Genomic DNA, 9,457 nt, shown 5'->3' on the forward strand with positions numbered 1-9,457 from the left:
GACTGGGGGAGGAAACGGGAGTACCCGGAGGAAGCCCCCAAAGCACAGGGAGAACATGCAAGCTCCGCACAGAAAGGGCAGAGGCAGGATACAAACCCCCAACCCCGGAGGTGTGAGGCAAACATGCGAACCGCTAAGCCAATGAAAGCCAAACCAATTTCTGCCCAAGTTTGCTCGTTTCTTCTTTTCTGCCTGTTGCATAGTAGCTCAGAGCAGTTGGATTAGAACGCCATTAGCAGAATATCTGATTTGCTCATTTTTGACACTGATGGCTAGCAAACTCCTGTCAACCTCAGTGAATGGTTCATCCCAGCCAAGTGCATCCAGCCATTCCCAAAGTTCAGCAGAAACATTTTCACACCTACCACATCTTCCCGAAATATTACGAAATCAAAAGCTGTTCCCCTAAATAAATGCTGGCAGTTATTTAAGCACATCCACAGAGCCGGATTCATTTCTAAGCTTTAAGAGGCTTTGGCTGACGGCTGTGCTGTGAAATCAGACCTGACGTATGACGATGCGCTACTCGTCCTGTGCAGGCGGGAATTGGCATGAAGCTGCCACATCTGTTCTGCGGAGATAAGGGAGAACGGACTAGCGCTCCAATCTGACGCGACCGTGTCTGTCAAATTTCACTAGGTGGAAAGGTCTAAAGCTGGAATGCTTACAAATGTTTCATTTCTGTGTTCCTCTCTGCTGTCGCACGGTATAATGTGTTTTTAGGCATCTTCGGTCCATAGCATTTAAAAAAAGTTTAGATTTAGGACTGATATATTCTAGCAGGATCAATATCAGATTGTATTTGTGGACTCTATTGGTATTTTTATGTGCTGTAGATAAGACTGCCATTTTATGCTGGGTTTATTGAGATAAACAGTGGTTAGTGACAGTGTGGTAACGTAATGGCTGTTTAGCTTTTTCTCTTGCTGCTAGGCATTATCCAGAAACCCACACTTAGATAAAACAAAAGTCTTGTCCCTGCTTGTCGGTTCTTCAGCTCGTCTTACGATGTAACCTCTATCTGGAACAATCGCTTACAGGAATATCCGGATTTTCAATGTCACAGCGTTGTTGAATGGAGCCAAAATGTGCTTACACCTCTTAAGGGGGAATTAACCTTAAATCTTGTTGTTTTATTTGGCAGAGACAGAATTGCAATTTTATGATCAAGAAGCATACTTCGCGGGGGGGGGGGGGGGGGGGGGGGGGGGAGTACTTCATGCGTCCTTGGGATACAAGCAGGCAAGACTTGTTTTGTACAAGTGTACATTCTACAGCTAATACATTTTGTTTTACAAGATATTAACTTCCTTCATGTGTTAGTGGTGTATAATGTAGTGATCATTTTTGTTCTGGTCACAATTATTATGCAGAATTAAATAAATAAATAAATAAATAAATAGTAGCCTTGGTGAACTGTACTAGAAATCGATGACAACATTCAAACAGTAAAATAGTCCCTGATGAGATGTGTGTTCTGTCCTTTAACCAGTTTTATGAAAAGATGGAAATGATAGCACAAACCTTGTAACTCTTGCATCAATAAAGTTCAGTGTTCATGACTCCACTATCAGAAAGGCACTGGGCAAAAATGGCCTCCGTGGAGGAATGGCAAGGTGAAAACCACTGCTAACCCAGAAGAACATTAACACTTGTCTGAATTTTGCCAAAACACGCCTTGATGATCCTCAAAAATTTTGGGAGAATGTTCTGTGAATTGATGAGTCGAAAGTGGAACTGTTTGGAAGACAGGGGTCCCGTTACATCTGGCGTAAACCAAACACAGAATTCCACAAAAAGCACATCATACCTACAGACAATAATCGAGGGAAACATGAATTCTACCCTCTATCAGAAAGTCCTAAAGGAGAATGTCTTCAGTCTGTAAGTTAATACTCAAGTGCAACTGGATTATGCAGCAAGACAATGATCCAAAGCATAGGAGTAAATCCTAGTCCTAGAAGTAAGTGAAAGACTGATCTCCAGTTATCAGAAGCATTTGGTTGCAATTATTGCAGTTAAAGTTGGAACAAACAGATTTCAAGTTTAAGGGGGCAAATAGATTTTCACATTGGTGATAGGTGTTGGATAACTTTTTTTTGCTTCAATAAACAAAAAAAACTGTAAAATGAGTTACTCAGGTTGCCTTTGTTTTATGTTGAATTTCATTTGAAGATCTAAAACTATTTTGCATGAGATATACACACACACAAAAAGAAGAAATCAGGCAAATACTTTTTCACAGCACTGTATATTTTACTTAGAATCTATTCTTCTAAAGGGTATTGGGACAACTTTTTATTTAATGTTATTTTTTTGCTTTCTTTATTAGCTCATAAATGTTCCATCTATTAAGTGTATTTCATAAATACAAAAAAAATAAAATCTTTCACTTGAGCCCTACTTTCCCATTCTCAGTGGTGTTTAGCTCTTTCCCCTTATGCGAAAGCCTCTTAACATTAAATCCATGCAACTATGAGCCCTCATAATGTTTCACAATAATAGGGTAAACACTTGCTGTTTTTTAAGATTACTTTAGGACTTTAGGCTTGATTTCAGTAAGTGTTCACTGATTGACCTGTTTCCTGAAGACCATTCTTTCTGTAGTTGTTTTTCAACAAGGGTAATATAGAGGCATTATACTGTAATGAGTACCAAAAGCTTTGCCTCTGATTATGCTGTGATAAAGTTTGCACATAGAGTGAAGTCTTTACATTAGCCTATATTTTGGTAGAGGATTGTATGTGTTGTACCATAAATCATACAGAGTAAGGTACAGTGATTTACAAAATCATTGGTAAAAAAAAAAAAGTCATGAAAAATGTCTGTGGTTTATTAGCTTAATCTCACCGAGAAATCTAACCTTTAATCAGTCCATACAGGATTTCATAGATTTTTTTTGTGATTGTTGTGGCCATAAATGTTTGATTTTACTGTGGCTTTTTTTCAAAATTTGTGATGCAGCTTGCAGAGGTTTTTGTGCTTTTTTTCAGAAAACTATGAATTGGTGAAATTGCAATTGTACGAAATTGTTTTGCATGGTCTTTTGCAGTGATGTTTGTTGGTAGATGAGACTTTTTAGCTGTACTCATTTTCAGCGCACGTGAATTGAAGAGAGTTTTGGCTGAATGCACATTGTGATGATGTCACATTGCATGACTTGGCCCAAATCTGCACAAAATCTGTGGTAACAAAACATCAAAATTGTAAACAATAGAGGCAATTTTTCACAGCCATCTTTGCTCATATTTACCATGGGTGCCAATAATTCTGGAGTTGATTGTGTATGTTAATTTCTTCTTAAAGTCATTGTGATTTCAGCTGGTCACCAGTATTCTGAAGGTCCTGGTTTCAGTAATGCTAGCACTAACATGACTGTGACCTGACTGTGACCTTCATCGTAACTCAGTAGTGCTGGCATCATGGAGCTGTTCCGATGCAGTAAATCTGGACCACCTCATTATGTACTACCTTGGTGTAATGAGGTCAGACATTCATTTTGTGTCGATGTAAATCTGTCTCTAACCCTGTCACAACTTCTCTCTGTTTAATCTTCTCTACAGTCGAAGGTTTATTTGCTAGCAATATGGACACAGTTACCAAGAGAAGATTCTGATTTTACATTTATGGCATTTGGCAGACGCCCTTATTCAGAGCAACTTACATTTATCTTACTTACACAACTGAGTGTTAAGGACTTTGCCCAAAGGCCCAACAGTGGTAGCTTGGCTGTGCTGGGGCTTGAACTCCTGACCTTCTGCTCAGTAACCCAGAGCATTTAACCATTGAGCCACTGCTGACCCTGAGTTTCAGTAGTGTCCAGTGCAGAAAATTGTAGATTTGAGAAGTCTGCCACCATTTGCTTGTTTGTGTACATACATACACTCACCAGCCACGTTATTAAGAACACCTAATTCATGCAATCATCCAAGCTGCCAATCATGTGGCAGCAGCACAATGCATAAAATCATTCAGATACAGCTCAAAATCTTAATCTTAAATCAGTTCACATGTTCACATCAAACACCAGAAACAAAAATGTGATCTCAGTGACCTTGGCATGTTTCTTGGGCTGGTTTGAGAATTTCAGAAAGTGCAACCATCTCTAGAGTTTACACAGAATAGTGTAAAATACAAAAAACACCCAGTGGGCCATAGTTCTGCAGGTAGAAACCTCTTGTTGATGTCAGAGGAGGATGGCCAGACTCATTTCAGCTGACAGGAAGTCAGCCATAACTCAAATAACCACTCCGTGGTGAGCAGAAAAGAACAATACATGGAACCTTGAGGTGGATGTGCTACAACAACAGAAGACGTGCCTTGTGTCAACAGTTCAGGCTGGTGGTGGTGTAATGGTGTGGCGAATGTTTTCTTGGCACACAATGGTCCACTTATCACTGACCAAGCATCGTTTGAATGCCGCAGTATTCGTTGAGTATTGTTGCTGACCACATGCACCCTTTCGTGGCCACAATTTACTCATCTTATAATGGTTACTTCCAGCATGATAATGCACTGTGTTGTCCCAGCTGGCCCCATGAACAAACAATGAGTTCAGTGTACTTCAAAGTCACCAGATCTGAATCCAACAGAGCACCTTTTGGATGTGGTAGAAAGGGAGAGTTGCAGCATTAATATACAGCTGACAAACGTGCATTAATTATGTGATGCTGTCATGTCAACATGGACCAGAAACTCAATGGAATTTTTTCCAACCCCATGTGGAATCCATGTCATGAAGAACTGATGTTATTCTGAGAACAAAAGTGTCCTACCCAGTATTGGTATGGTGTTCCTAATAAAGTGGCCAGTTGCAAAATGCCCTTCTATGCTGAGAGCATTGAATGACTGCAAACAATAACTGAAAGCGTAACTAACAATGAGGCTGCAGGAGTGTGAATTCATTATCTTATTCACGAACGTCTGTCACGCTACTTGAATGTGCTTTAAAAGAATTCAGGTGAAAAGCTAGAAATGAATGGAAATCTGCTCAAATCTTTTTTTCACAAAGGAAAATATTGCACATGCAGTAACAATAATTTATTTTATTTTTTTAGATCAACCAGTCAAAAAAAAGAAAAAGACTAAAAGGCCTGAAATTGAAATGCATGCATCAGTCATATCCTGAAATTTGCCAATGAATTTCACATGCTCTGTTTTTTTTTTCCTCTGTGTTCTTTTGTTCGCCAGGCCAGCCCATTTTCACAGTGAGAAGAGAAATCTTTAAGTGCTTTTCCCAATCAAGGTCCCGCACAATCACCACCTAATCTCGTCCTGTTGTCATGGAAATGGCCCTCTCACACATAGCTGTTTGAATGCTTTCGTATGAAAGATTAATTTGAGGGTGCTGGATTTGAGTCCTAATCTCCTCATGTGAAATGGGGAAAAATGTGGAGAAAAGGAAGGAAATTCGGAAAAGCTGACACCTTATTTTGAAAATGTGGAATTTTGTAATTACTTTGTGGAGAGCTGTACAAATGCAGGCCCAAAAGAAAGCGTTTATCTATTTAACATAGTCTTTGGAGCATTCATTGAGCTTCCTCAATGACATCCAAATATTCCAGCTTGACCTGTTGCTTGACCTGCACTTTCTTGGTAAGAGGAAACCACCATTTTGGAAATTCAGCACTTAACCTAATTGCAAAATGTGATTGTAGATACATAAGAGGAGAGACTGAATAGCTGAAACTTGGTCTTCTGTTACAAGCAATTTCAACAAACTATATGCTTTCCATGACATTAGGTATTATAGATATTGATTGCATTAAACTGCATTCAATTAAATATAGTTACTTTATAAATATGGTGCATACATGTTTAGCAACTCATTTATTTCTACGTGCTTACATCCAGTACTCCTCTCCTTCACCCACAGTTTTACTGCTTAACAACTCTTTAGTCCTCTCTAGGCTCCTCACTCCCTAGGTTTGCAGCTGGGCTGCACCTCATCTAAAGCACATACATGTTCATATTTCGAGAAACCCAGCGCTTTCCGTGAAGCTCATGAACTGCACATGTGTTCTTGATCTCCGGATCATACCCCCTTTCTTTCTTCTTCCTACTTACACCATGCTTTCATTGACCTCCTAACATCTCTCTGTGGTGTGGCTGTAGGCGTAGAAGGGAATCTGTGTTCCTATTATGTTTTCTTTTCATTGCAAATATCATAGATGATGAATATATCTCTGACTCCTATCTATCTCTCTCTCTCTCTCTCTCTCTCTCTCTCTCTCTTGCTCTCTCTCTCTCTTTCTCTCTCTCTCTGTGTGTGTGTGTGTGTGTGTGCGTGTGTGGGTAACACTTATTGCTTGTAAAGAACTAAACTATTCAGCCTCTCCTCCTACGCAACTACAGCACTAAATTTCCAGAATGATGGTTTATATTACCAAGACAGTGCAGGTCAAACAGCAGGTCAAGCTGAAAGATTTGCACTGAAAAAACACAAATATTTTGTCCTTTTCAGGGTAAATATTAACTGGAGCTTGGAGCTCGGGACTCCTATTGTTCAGGTCATGGCCTTGACTGTGTAATTATAGTACAGGAGATAGAGCTTTTTTCAATGCACAACAGGTGCATGATAAAAAAAATTGTGCTAAAATGAAAATGCTGAAGTGTGTTGTTTTATGCACATTGCTTTCTGAGAAAAGGCCATTTTTATGTCTCTCACCATCCTATGTGTCTTTCACAATAACAACTTTCTGTTTGGGTGCAGTGAGTGCTTGAACGGAAGCGGTTGCCAGGTGACCTTTTGACAGGCAGTGGTTTCCTCTGTTGCTGGAGGCACAGGAAGCAGGTAAGAGCAATGTGTGTGTGGACAGAGGGCAGGAAGGGGAGGAAGGGGAGGCAGCACCCCTCTCCAAAACACCCCCCCTCCCCCCACCGCCATAAGCTGACCTCTCATCAGAAACCACAAGAACAAATACTGGAGTATTAACCTTAATGTGCAAAGTAAGCAGACTGTTTGTTGTTTCAGCATGTTCATGACGTGTGCACTGTTGGCTCCTTGTTCATTTACGTGGCAGGTGTAACCAGTGTTGGCATGGCATCTCTGTGCTATAACGTAAGAACATATTCATGGACCAGAGCATTATATCTGTAACAAGGAATTGTAGGTTTCTTTTTTTTTAAGTTGGAAGAGTTTCCCCAAAGAAGAAGTGTACAATGTGAACCAGTAGCCTCCTTTTTTAGATGTAACCATAGCCATAACATATGTGATATTATATGGCCCAGTCATATGCTCCTCCCCAATCTTATGCTCCTCCCCACTTAGGTAGTCAAAATTTTCTGATGGATTCAAGTACATGAGTTGAGATTCAATGTGGAAGTTTCTTAGTATAATGGTATAGTATATTATAGTATAGTATAGTATAGTGGAGTCCATGGAAGTTTGGTTTGTGGTCAACACTAAGATAATGTGATTCCATGTGATTTTAGTTGTACAGAGGCTCTGTGTTGAATAATTCTGTGGAAAATGCTGAATTTGTGTGTTTGCCTTACCATTTGAAGGCATGAATACACAAATTCCACTTGAACCCATCATTGCTGCTTAACTCTAAGATATCTGCCAAGGTTTTGCATGGTGTTTTTTTTGAGAGTATTACTTGTCATAATACTTGGCTCTGCAAATCAGTGGAAGTGGCCAGAAATTTGTAGAGATTGGTCATAATGTCAGCCTCATTATGAAGAAGATACAACATATCTACTGTTTGAAGAGAAGAATCAGAGGAAGTAAAATCATTAGATAAATCATGTTGAAACCCAAACAAAATGTATTTGGTATAGAAGGTGGTATATTTTGTGGTATAATTAGCCATGTGGGTGTAATACCATGAGTCTCCACTGGTAATATGGCTTCCATCTGGGATGCGAAATCTGCATAGAACATCTGTTGCCAATGTAAGCCAGGTTTCAGAAGTAAGGTGTGCACATGTCACTGTAAATGGAAATAAGCTATCAGGACTGTTATGCTCTTTCTCAGAAATGACATGTTTTGAGTATTTGCGTATATCTTGAGTATGAAAACAGCAGTTGTAAGAAAAAATATACAGACTACAAAGAAATGAGCATATCCCTTCATGTACGTGCAAGAAGGAGAAAGTGCATTGGGGTATGTGAAGAGAAGTATTCCAATGCAGCCAAGAAAGCTGGTCAATAAAGGGGTTATGTTTTATTATGAAATATGTTTCGTGGCTGCTCTCCAAATGATGAGATTTATTCCCTGTCAGCACCACTGAAGAGGAGAGCATGAAAAAGACAGAAACTCTTTAGGATTCTTTCCAGAGAGACTGGATTAAAGATACAGTGATTAGGCAAATATAGATCAGTGTAGAATTAACAGAAGTAAGCTGTCCTCAGTCATTTGAGAGTAATTTCCTCTCAAAGTTTCTTCCTTATACTGATATTTTTGCTATACATATTTTTGTAATGCCTCCACCACTTTAATGTTTTCGGGTTGTCCATCTGTCTAAGATTCTTGTTACTGAGATTTCTAAGAATGAGTGGTAGAATGGTTGTAGGATTTATATGGAATTATCATTGTAACCAGCAGATGGACTGATTAGATTTTGAAATGGATTCAAACAGGGTCAAGGTCACAGCAAGGACAAATGTCTCAAATAGTTTTTCTTCAGTAGCTTCCTTCATGTTTGAAGTATATTTTAAAGGTAATTCCGACATACAAATTAGTAACAAGAACAACTACGCTCAGTAGTGGTGGATGCCGTTGGCGTCGAGTTCGACTTGTGGCCCATTTGTTATGTTAGGTTTAAATGTAATGTGATTAAGACTGGTGTGACGCATCATAATGCTCTTACTATAGCGTGCTCTGATTGCTCTATTTGGATTAATTAGCGTGCAAGCATCACAGATGATGTTTTCAGAATTAGGAACATGAAAATATGGGGACAGTGCACAGACTAAAGTGCAGTGTCAAGCTGTCATTTAAATCTCCTGCTAGCACAAAATGCGGTTAAACATATCAAGAGAAATTAATGAGACTAGCCAGACTTGAGTATGGCTTAGATGTGATGTGAAGACAGAATCTCTTAGATGAAATGGTCACCAGTGACTTAACTTTTTGTCGAGGACACAAACGTGATTGTATACCTAGTCACATGGTCTGTAGTAATGCACTTAACTAGCTAGCTTGCCATATGTCATTACATTACAGTAGCTTGTAAGTAAGTAAGTAAATTTTATTTATATATCACGTTTAACACAGCAAAACTGACCAAAGTGCTGAACAGAGTTAGAAAAGAAAAACAGACAACAGAATAAAACCAAATAAAGACAGACAATAGACAATGGTAAAAATTGTCCATTGTAGATAAATGTGGTAGCTAAAAAAAAGTAGCTACCACATTTCAGCCTAGTCAGTTGGGTTTCTAGGCAACCAAAAAAAAAGGACTCGGTAAGCACCTTGGAGCTTTACTAGACCAGACTAAAATTTACTAGACTG

Source organism: Ictalurus furcatus, chromosome 7 (genome assembly GCF_023375685.1).
Source record: "Ictalurus furcatus strain D&B chromosome 7, Billie_1.0, whole genome shotgun sequence".
Lineage (NCBI taxonomy): Eukaryota > Metazoa > Chordata > Actinopteri > Siluriformes > Ictaluridae > Ictalurus > Ictalurus furcatus.